This window comes from Notamacropus eugenii, chromosome 6 (assembly GCF_028372415.1).
Source record: "Notamacropus eugenii isolate mMacEug1 chromosome 6, mMacEug1.pri_v2, whole genome shotgun sequence".
NCBI lineage: Eukaryota > Metazoa > Chordata > Mammalia > Diprotodontia > Macropodidae > Notamacropus > Notamacropus eugenii.
Window position 1 is genome coordinate 44,028,524 of NC_092877.1, and position 10,436 is coordinate 44,038,959.

Consider the following 10,436-nt stretch of genomic DNA (forward strand, 5'->3'; position numbering starts at 1 on the left):
TTTGCCCAAAGTCATACAAGTAGTAAGTGGCAAAGCCAGGATGTACAACCAAGATTTCTGAGCCCAGATCAAGTGTTCTGTATACCTCACTGCCTCTCATTTGAACTCTCACACCTGTCACACTCCCTATCCCTACACTTTCTTGAATTCAATCTCTGGAACTTTCAGGTACAAAATTTAACATACCCATATTCCTCATCATCCAACCTCAGCCCCCCTCTCAACTGAAGCAAGCCAAAGAGGGCCACAAATAACCGAGCTGAGGGAGGGGGCTGTTGAGTGAAAGTCTTTACTTTGCTATAGGGAACAATGACTGATTCTCAACAGAGTAGAAGAGCTGTGAAATAGACGCAACAATCCTGGTGCCTTCATGCTATCTTCTCGTGACCTTCTAACTAATCCCACAGGACTTTTTAAATAACTATATACTGTTCCACTTATCATGGCTTTAAGTTCACTAAGAAAACATGTTCCCAGAACATATCACAGTCTGCTCTCTCTGCCTTTTGGGACTGGTACAAAGGCAGGAAGATTACTAAGGAAGCCAAATCCTGGACTCAAGTGTACTTCATTGATTTCAGTATCTTGTTTATTAGGACACATCTAGTCCATAAGGCTTCTCTTGGGGCACCTACCTACTAGGTCAGTGGGGCAACCAAAGGACTATGCTTAAGCTGAATAAGAAGAATAATGGATCTCCAGCCAGAGAATCTGGAAGTGAAACTTGTTTCTTCTGTATTGTGGTTCTGTGACTTGGGCATAACAGAACCTCTCCTATATGTTAGTTTCCTCCACTATAAAACAAGCAGGTTGGACTAGGTCAGGGGGTTTTAACCTTGGGTCTATGAACATTTTTTCAAAAACATTTTGACAATTATATTTCAATATAATTGATTTCCTTTGTAATCCCATAGGTTTTAATTTATGTATTTAACATGTAACTCTGAGAAAGAGTTCATGGCGAGACTTGATCTTTGCCAAAAGGGTCCATGAAACAAAAAAGTTTAAGAACTCTCAGCCTAGATGATCACTAAAATTCCTTCCGATTCCAAATGCTGTGTCTGTGAAAGTGTTCAGGCATCCCATCCTTACCAAAGTTCTGTCAGTTTGTAGTTATTATCCAATTAGTTCATTTATTTAATTTATATAAGTTCGTATATTTAGTTTATTAAATGTCATATAAACGTGTCTCTCCATCTGTCTATACCATTATTGCTCAACTTTAAGGAGTTTGTTTAGGTCAGGAATACTCTGACCTGTTCTTTTGTGTTCAGCTCTAGGCAACATTTGTTATTTATTGACAGGAATGTATTGTTTGACCTTGGTACTAAGGACCATCCTGTTATAAGAGTGTTCATCTTTTTACGTTTTAAATTATAACAGAATAAGAAATGCAAGGAAAGAATATTCTCTGTTTAATGACGGATGTCACACTGTATATAGTCACATTTTAAGAAAAGAAAGAGAATCCACTAGATGTCACCAGAAGCTCCCGGATAGAATTGGTTGTTTCTAACTATGTCCTCAGCATCACTAAGGTTATATCTTAGTGGCTTAGCTACAAAGGCTTCCATCCTAGTCACAATTCACGTATGGAAACTGTGAACATAACATACAACTCAATTTTAGAACCGCAGAAAAGGAGTGAGAGATTTCTCAACCCTATTGGGAAGAAAGCTAAGGAGGACTGGACGAGAAAATATGATCAGATGAGCCAGGATTGGCAGGTAGGACTTCAAGCCAGAACTGACCAAGAGGAAAAGGAGCTAGCAATTCCAGATAGTAGGAAAACACCGTAGGGCCTTGTGCCAGGAGTTGAGGGTGATATCAAGGCTGGAAATATCTCCCAGTTAGATTATAAGTCCTTTGAGGGTAAGACCCATGTCTTATTTAATCTTTACATTTTCCCCAGCATTTAGCACAGTTCTATGAACATAGTGAGTGTTTAATAACATTTGCTGAGCTTACTCATAGTAGATATTTGATAAATATTCATTAAATGAAATCAAATTTCATCAGGAAATTGAAGATTGGGGATGATTTTAGTAAGGAAAAATGAAATGGGAAAGTAATCCACGAAGGGGGAATGTCATGGGTCAATATCAATCAAAATGAAAAAATTCTTTTTGGACAGTAGTAAAACAAAATTGACTTGGAAAGGAAGATCAAAACCAGACGTTAGAGGGCCTTGGATGTCAAGGAATTTGTATATTATTTTATAAGAATGGGAGAGTCACTTATGGGATTGTGATAAGGATCAAATGAAATAATATATGTGAAGTTCTTAGTGAATTGTAAAGTACTAAATAAAGGTTAGCTGTAATGGAAAGGAAGAGAGAGCAGGTGGGAAGGCTATTGAATAAGATCAATAGAAAGGAATTGATGGCCAATTTGAATTGCTATCGAACACCCTCCTTAGCTGGAAAAGTATGTCAGCATGAAGGACTCTTTCCGCAATGGAGTTGCTCTTGAAATTATTATAGCTGTGTTGGGTTAAGAAAAACTGTTTAGGATAAACTGCAATTTTTATGGTCTTGAGTCTGGTATTACATAATCAAATAAAGGCTTAATATAAAAATGTACTCTATTTGATGAATTCTTTGATCCTCTGATATCTGCACTGAATTCTGTTTAAAAAACAATACACATACCAAAGGTTACCTCCTCTTTAGCACCGCAGATTTCTATAATTTGGAAGAACACTGGACCTAGAGGGAGAAATGGTGAATAAGGATGACAAGTGAATGAGGAAAATGAAGGAATTTGGTGAATGATTTCTCGAAGCATATTATCTTCATGTAACTAAGAAGCAAAATAGACAGGTTTCTGGAAATCGGGTACCAGAGTCAGCGTTCAGGATGAATAAAAACAAGCTTTCTTTCCAGAGATTTGCCTGCTAGCAGCCACTACTAATAATAAAGTCAGATTAATCCCTATGAAAACTCTGCATCTAGGCTGCATCTCTGATATCTGCTTTTTGTTGCCTTTGTCCAGCTTGTTCCAGTGTCCATCCTCCCCAGTGTTATCCAGAGAGGTAAACCTTCTGTGATTATGGCAGAGGAAATGGAACAAGCATGAGAAAAGCATCCCCTGGGACCCATGACCTAGACCAGATACGTCAAAATGATATGATGTTACCTTCCCCTGCCTAGTCAATAATCCCAGCTGGGCAATAGGCTCATTTATGTCAACATGAGACCACAAACCATTCCTTGATTAAAAGAAGTTGGGGTTGGGATGAGGAATTTTATACCCTAAAGAAAAAAGATGAACCTTCTCCATTAACACATAAACATTTATCATACCATTTGGATCTCCATGGCCATTTAAGAAAAAGTCTTTTCTGGAAAGAAACTTATCTGTTGATTGACCAAGGTACCAATCTCATTCCAAGATTGTGAGGCTCTCTCTTCACTATGTGGCCTTTGTTTTCCATTGATGAATTCTGAAATTCAGGAAAGACCATGCAAATTTTTGTTAATCAATACTCCCCATGGGTCTTGCCTTTATAGAGGAAATCTTTGAGTAAATAAACAGAAGGAAATTTTTGGACCCCAAGCATTCAGCAACAAACACTCCAAGATATCCATGGGTCTTATCAAGACAGAAATTTTCTCCATGGAAGCATTTTGCCATACTCGACCTTGAGCCAGTTATCTAATCTCTCCAGTCCTTAGTTTCCTCATCTGTAAAATAAGGGAATGATAGTTATCCCTTCCACATCATGGGAGTTAGAGGTACAGCAGTCCTGTAATCTGACAAATCCACATAAAAATTTTTGGCCCTTCCTTCTTCAGAGAAGTCTGGATTTTTCTTAATGGGGTGTTTGCAGTTCTTTTTCATAAGCTTTATGTCATCTACTAGCCCTCATGTGTCATCTGCAGCTTCCACAGAACTCCCCCCAAATTTCCATTTAACTTCTTATGCCAACTCATGATATATTGAAACTGCAATGTGAAAAGTTGTGATATGGAAGAGATAGCTGTGGTTTTTTTTTTCTAGATGTAAATTCATTGTTTCTCACCTGCCAATCCTTTTTGACTCTTATCTATGCCTCCCATAAGCTGAGCACAGTAGAGGTCACCCAAAAAGCTGGGAGTCTTCTTTGCTTTCTCTTGACATGACAAGGATATACATGAAATGCATTGGTTGGTTATACCATGCTCTCACAAAATGATGAGCCCATTTCTTTTTTCAATCACTCACATCTTTTTTTAAATTTCTTTTTATTATGAATTTTAAAAAATCATCAAGCTTAAACAAATCATTGTGGAAATACAAATGAAGCTACTAATTTCAGTTAAATGTTTTTTTAAAGGAATACTTCTTTGATGATAACTTTTACCAAACTTCTCCTTCGTGATTCTTTGTTTGTAACATTTTTAGCTTCATTCCTACCATGCATTTCTCCATTGATCACTGGGCCTGTTAACCAAAAGTCACAACTACACAAGACATGGGTAATAACTTGATTTCTTACAAGAGAAAGTACATACATATGGAAACTCCTTATATCAAAAAGCCCACCCCACAGACAAAGCCTTGGATATTTATGGAGTATAGTAAAAAAGGGGAGGTCTCATGGGAGGAATGGAGTACAATCCTCTCCCAAATGGATATGGCATGGAGAAGGAAGGGAGCAGTAGGAGAGGGGGAGTGAGAGAGAATAGGAGGGCTTGGGAATGTCAAACTACGGAAGGAAGATGTTATGTTTATCTGAAAGGGTCCTAGCTGCCAAACAGTTAATCAGTTTGGGCAGATTGGCTAGAGTCAGGCTTGTAGCTGACTTCCTGAAAGTTTAATAGCGTTCAGTTCAAAAAATCATTGTTATGTTAGTTCAGGGGGGATTTATCTTTGGAAAATAGAAAAATTCAAGAAAACAAGTTCAGGAGGCCCCTCCACATGTGGTCCTCAATTTCAGTTCTTTAGAGATTCTAGTGTTGTAGGACTCGTAGATATAAAATATCACTAGAAGAATATCAGTATTCAAAAAGATGAAACTCTGTGTTAGAAAGAAGCTTTGGGTTATTTAGAGAACTTTGAAAACTCCTAAAAGCAATACAGCTCAGTCTTCATGATGTTAATTTCTGAATCCAACATTGTCCATTTTCAGTACTTATCCAAGATACATATATAAGAGGGAAGGGAATCAGGGATCTATTTGGATGCAAGAGGTTGTCTGGTGCCAGAGTAGGCAAGAAACAAGCAATATATGCTAAAGTGAAGAGACAGAATTTGGACACAACCACACCAACCCCCTGTACTTCTTTGCTTCACCCTGCTCATTCCTCTGTTGAATTTTTCAGAAGATTCATAAACAGAAAAATCCCTTAAAGCCCAAACACTTTTTTTGGATGAAACCAAATAGTTGGACTAGAAGTCTACGGCTCCATCCAGTTTTAGATAAAAATAATTAAACTTGTGTTTCCTGTAATCTTTAGGTTTCCCAACAATTTTGACATTCTTTGTTCTATGCACTTGTCCAACTGTCATAGCCTATGTTCTAAAGGTTCTTCTAGCTCTGAAATTCCATGTTCTACATTCTCCAATTGTGTCCTGGTCTGATATTATTTGATTTTAAGAATCCAAGTGGGAGCCTACGGCTCCATCAGCACCAATTGCTACTGGACCCTGGCATACAGCTGACTACCTGAGGCATAATGACTGTTTGGAAGTTTCTTGATATATTTTCCTACAGGTGTTTAATGTAGTACCTACTACAGCAACTCCTTGAAATATATATAGCATTAGCTTAATAAAAATGTAAACTTAAGAGATCTGTTTCTGAAATCTAGTAGCTGCTCTGAGAATTCCCTGCCTCTGCAGAACAGATTTATTTGGAATCTTGCTTTGAGAACCTGAGCTGTGAACTACTGTCATGACCATCACTCTAGCCTGATAAACGGAAGTGTTATAAAGTCAGTTACAAAAACCATCTCACTGGGGGTGTCCTGCAAGAAAATCAAGGTTGATCAGCTGGGGCGTGTGTGTGTGTGTGTGTGTGTGTGTGTGTGTGTTCATGCACACTCATGGCCACACAAAAAATAAATATACAATGCAAAAACACACACACATAAACATATGCCATCTGATTTTGTGTAAGTTCAGAAGGACCCCAGGGTTACCTATAGCTTCTCCCACTTCTATTGACTAAGAACAATCACCATTTAAAAGAACCAGAGCCAGGTAAAGTCTGAATTAGATGGAAGGAAACTCATTGGTCATCTAATCCAAGCTATGTCTGCCGCCCAAGGATTCCCTGCACAGCACACCTGACAAGTTTACATCAGCACTTTATTAAATTGAGAGGTAATACAATAATTACTGAAGGAATCTATTCGTCTTTTGGAGAATTCTGTTAAGAAGCTTTTTCTTACATCAATCCTACATCTATCATTTATTGCTCCTGGCTTTGCTCTTTGGGACTAAACAAAACATGACTTAATGATAATAACTAGAATTTTTATAATACTTTAAGATTTGCAAAACACATTACATGTCATCTCATTTGATCTTTACACCAATCCTGGGATTATTGTGCTATCATTATTCCCATTTTACAGAAGGGGAAACTGAGGCAGGTAATTATTTAAGTAACTTGTCCTGGGTCATACAGCTCATAAGTGCCTAAGGCTAGATTTGAACACAAGTCTTCCTGAATCTAGGCCTAGAACGCTACCTACTCTAGCTGCCATTTATCTTTTTTGACCTTGCCTTCAACATGATTTAAATAACTCTTTTGTTGTCCTAAGAATTTATCCAAGTCTGCTCATTCTCAGGTTTGATGGAGCAGAACCACTTATTTTGACAGAACCATGCCACCTTTTTAGAAAGCATTTATCCGCATTGGCTTGCCCTTGTCTCATCTTCAGTCTATATCTTTTTTAAACCCAAGATGCCCAATGAATTTCCTGCAGGTCCACCTTGGTCTTTTTAGACACTAACTCTTTCTCATCAGAAACATTTCTGGTTTTGTTTTCAAGATTTCACTCTGGAAAGCTTGCTATCCACCCTTGGGTTAACTTTCCCTATAGGATTTTAGACACTGGGATATTATCTATCCTTTCTCTGAATTCTTTGACATTTGGGTGTACACATCTCCTTAGGTATCATGAACTATTAAATAACAGCACGATTATTTGCCTACAGATCCTACTGGGGGAGAAAACATGCAAGGAAATAGCTATATACACAACTCATGCAGAAAATGTATCCATTGAAATAATGGAACATAAATATAAGGACGGATGTAGTTACGTTTTTAGTCACTTGGAGGGGGTGGGACATACAAAAATATCATCCATGATCTTTTTTTTCTTGTAAGCCAATTCCTGGGGTCTTTAAAATGGGATGATATGCTGAGCAGATTTCTTTTGTATGTGGCTGGTCAGTACTGGGTACTTTTCCCAACCTGATCCTTATCAAATGCCACAATCACATATTCATAGGATAGATCAGGTACTAAAGTCACAGAGTCTAAATAGGGCATCTCTGCTATTATTATTGATGAGAATATATCGCTATAGGAACACCAGAATATCTGTCCCATTTCATCATTCTGAGCCATTAAAGGAGCTGTATCCCAAAGAAATTACAAAGCATCATTGCGATTCTTCTCCCTGGATTATAATTTTGAATTTTGTTTTTACAGGAACTACTGGTGCCCAGGGTGAAGAGGGAGTTATTTAGAATCAAATGAATCCCACACATCATTCTCAGTTGGGAGAATGAAAAACATATCATTTTAATGGCAAAACATTACTTTCTCCAGCAAATAGTCAAGGCAGATGAAATTGGGTTGTTGCCCAAGTAGAAATAAACACTGGGCTCAAACCACTATTTAGGGACCCCGGGAAAGCAATTAAAAGCCCCCAAAGTTTTCAGCTGATGACAAATAGCAAGAGAACAATTTTTCTTCATTCCCCACAGAAATCCTCAGTTCTGTACCAGATGGTAGGGCAGCTAATACTTTAGTGACATTCAAGAAAACAGATGTCACAAGTTAAGAGTAGAAAGAGAAGGAGGGTGGGTTAGAGTTTGTCCAGGAAACAAATCCCTGGGCTCTGGACATATCCCCTCTATCTCTCCTTCTCTGAAGAAAAACCTTTCCCCACTACATAAAAGACACATAATTCTAGCATACAACTTAAATTTACAAGCAGCTAATTGGCACAGTAGATAGAACAGTAAATCTGGAGTCCAGAAAACCCAAGTTAAAATCTGGTCTTGGACATTTACTAGCTATGCAATCCTGCCCCAGTTTCCTCAGCAAAATGGGGATAACAACACATCTAAGGGTTGTTGTCAGAATAAAAAGAAATCTTCGTGAAGTGCTTTACAAATCTTAAAAGTGATATGCAAACACCCTCACACACATATATTTATATGTACATACATGTATTTATATAGCTTTTTATAAAGGGAGAACGCCATAATAGAGAGCAGTCCTCAAAACTAGAAAGACCTGCGTTCAAATCCTGCTTCTCACATAATGGCTGCGTGATCCTGGGCTAACCACTTAACTTCTCAGTGCTCTGAAAGTTGCAGAGGTGTTAACCCACATTGGTCAAGAAGTTTACTCACCTGGTAGTTGCTTGTACCAGTTAAACCATAGATCTAGTCTGTAACTAAAGTTTACTACAATGCTAGAGGGGTCATATGTACAACTGTGGTCAATTACAAGTCATTTCACATTGTTGAGCCTTCCTGGCTCAGGCTTAAAGCAGTAAACAGTACTTGCTGGGCACCCCTCACCACTCCCCTCTCATATTTGAAGGAGACTTTAAAAATTAGAGAATTGGAGAATCTCAGCATTGAAAGGGACTCCAGAGACCATTTAATCCAACTGTTACCTAGAGCCAAAATCCCCACCACAACTTTCAAGACAATCAGAGCCATAACTGGAAATCTGGAATGCAGACGACCATCAGTTGGTGGAGAGAGTGGGTGAGGGTATTGGGGGGGGGGGGTGGATTCTACTTGCCTGGCCAGGATCTACACTACCCCTCACCCAGGATGAAATATGGTACAGAGAACTAATTATCAGCTCTGAGTAACTAATCTCCTGTCCCCAAAGGGCCAGGGGCCCTCTGAAGTGTTTCCTTTCCAGGTGAGTCACATTAGAAACCCCAGAAGTGCCTTTATCTAAGGAACCACCTTCTCATTCGAGAGCCAGCTCTCTTCCCTGAGGTCTCAGATCCTTGAGGTACCCCTATTTGCCAATATATTGTAGCCTAGGGATTGTTTTTCAGACTAATTCTTGTCCTCAGACTCTCCTTTCCTTGGGAGGAAGATATTTTAAGGGTCCTAAAGTACCCTGTTCCACACACACTCTCAGGTCAAAAAAGAAAAAAAAAAGTCTGGAGAAGCATGGGAAAAAAAGCTCCCATCTCTGTGATTAGAAAGTGGTCAGGAGGATTAAACTCCTCCCTACCATCCAGCCTAGGAACTTGCCTAACTGGTACAGGATGGAATGGAATCTCAGTCTGAAGGAATAATATTTCTCCATCAGATTTCAATCCTGCCTGCAACTTATCCTAGGACCTCAGCACCAGAGACCTGGTGTTACCCCACTCCATTATCTCTTCATGACAGTAGAGAAGTCACCACAGGGAAGAAATATGCCACCCTATCTCCATGTTGGTGACCTGAGGCAAATCCCCATTCATCCCATACTAGTTATGGTCATAGCAACAAATATTTATCCAGCCTCTGATCAAGCACCCTCACTATTTCACACACACACACACACACACACACACACACACACACACACACACACACACACACACACACACTTATTTTCACCCGGCCTAGTTTTATCCTCTGGGTTCAAACAGAACAAGTCTGACCATTCTTAGCTTTGATAATTCGTCCAAATGCCTGAAGCCCTACCATTTCTTATTTTTCTTTAGTCATGCTCCAGTTTATCAATGCCTCTTCTGAAAGTAGATGCCCAGAATGGGACATCAGATTTCAAATGCATTCTGATTGTGGGGTGATATAGTAATTACAAGACCTAATTCACTACAGGCCATATACTTCTGATATGGTGACCAGAAGCATTTTTTTGGCTGCCTTAACTCATGGCCAGGTCTCAGTTCACTAAAAACTCTAGTTCATAGGAATGGTTTTCTAGTTCCGTCTCTACCTACTATTCACTTGCAGCATCTCTTTTTAACCTAAATAAAGGACTTGACATTTATCCCCATTACATTTCCTTTTATTAGTTTTAGTCTACCATGCCTATCTGTCAACTTTTTAAGATCCCAGCAAATTTAATAAACCTGGCATCATCCAAATTACTGATTTAAAAAAAAATAAGTAGAACAAGGGCAAGGACAGAGCCCTTTCTTCCCCTTAGGGAGACATCAATCTATTAGCACTTTGGGAGTCTAGATTAGTTTATTGTTATATTGTAAGCCAAAGGGCAAAGA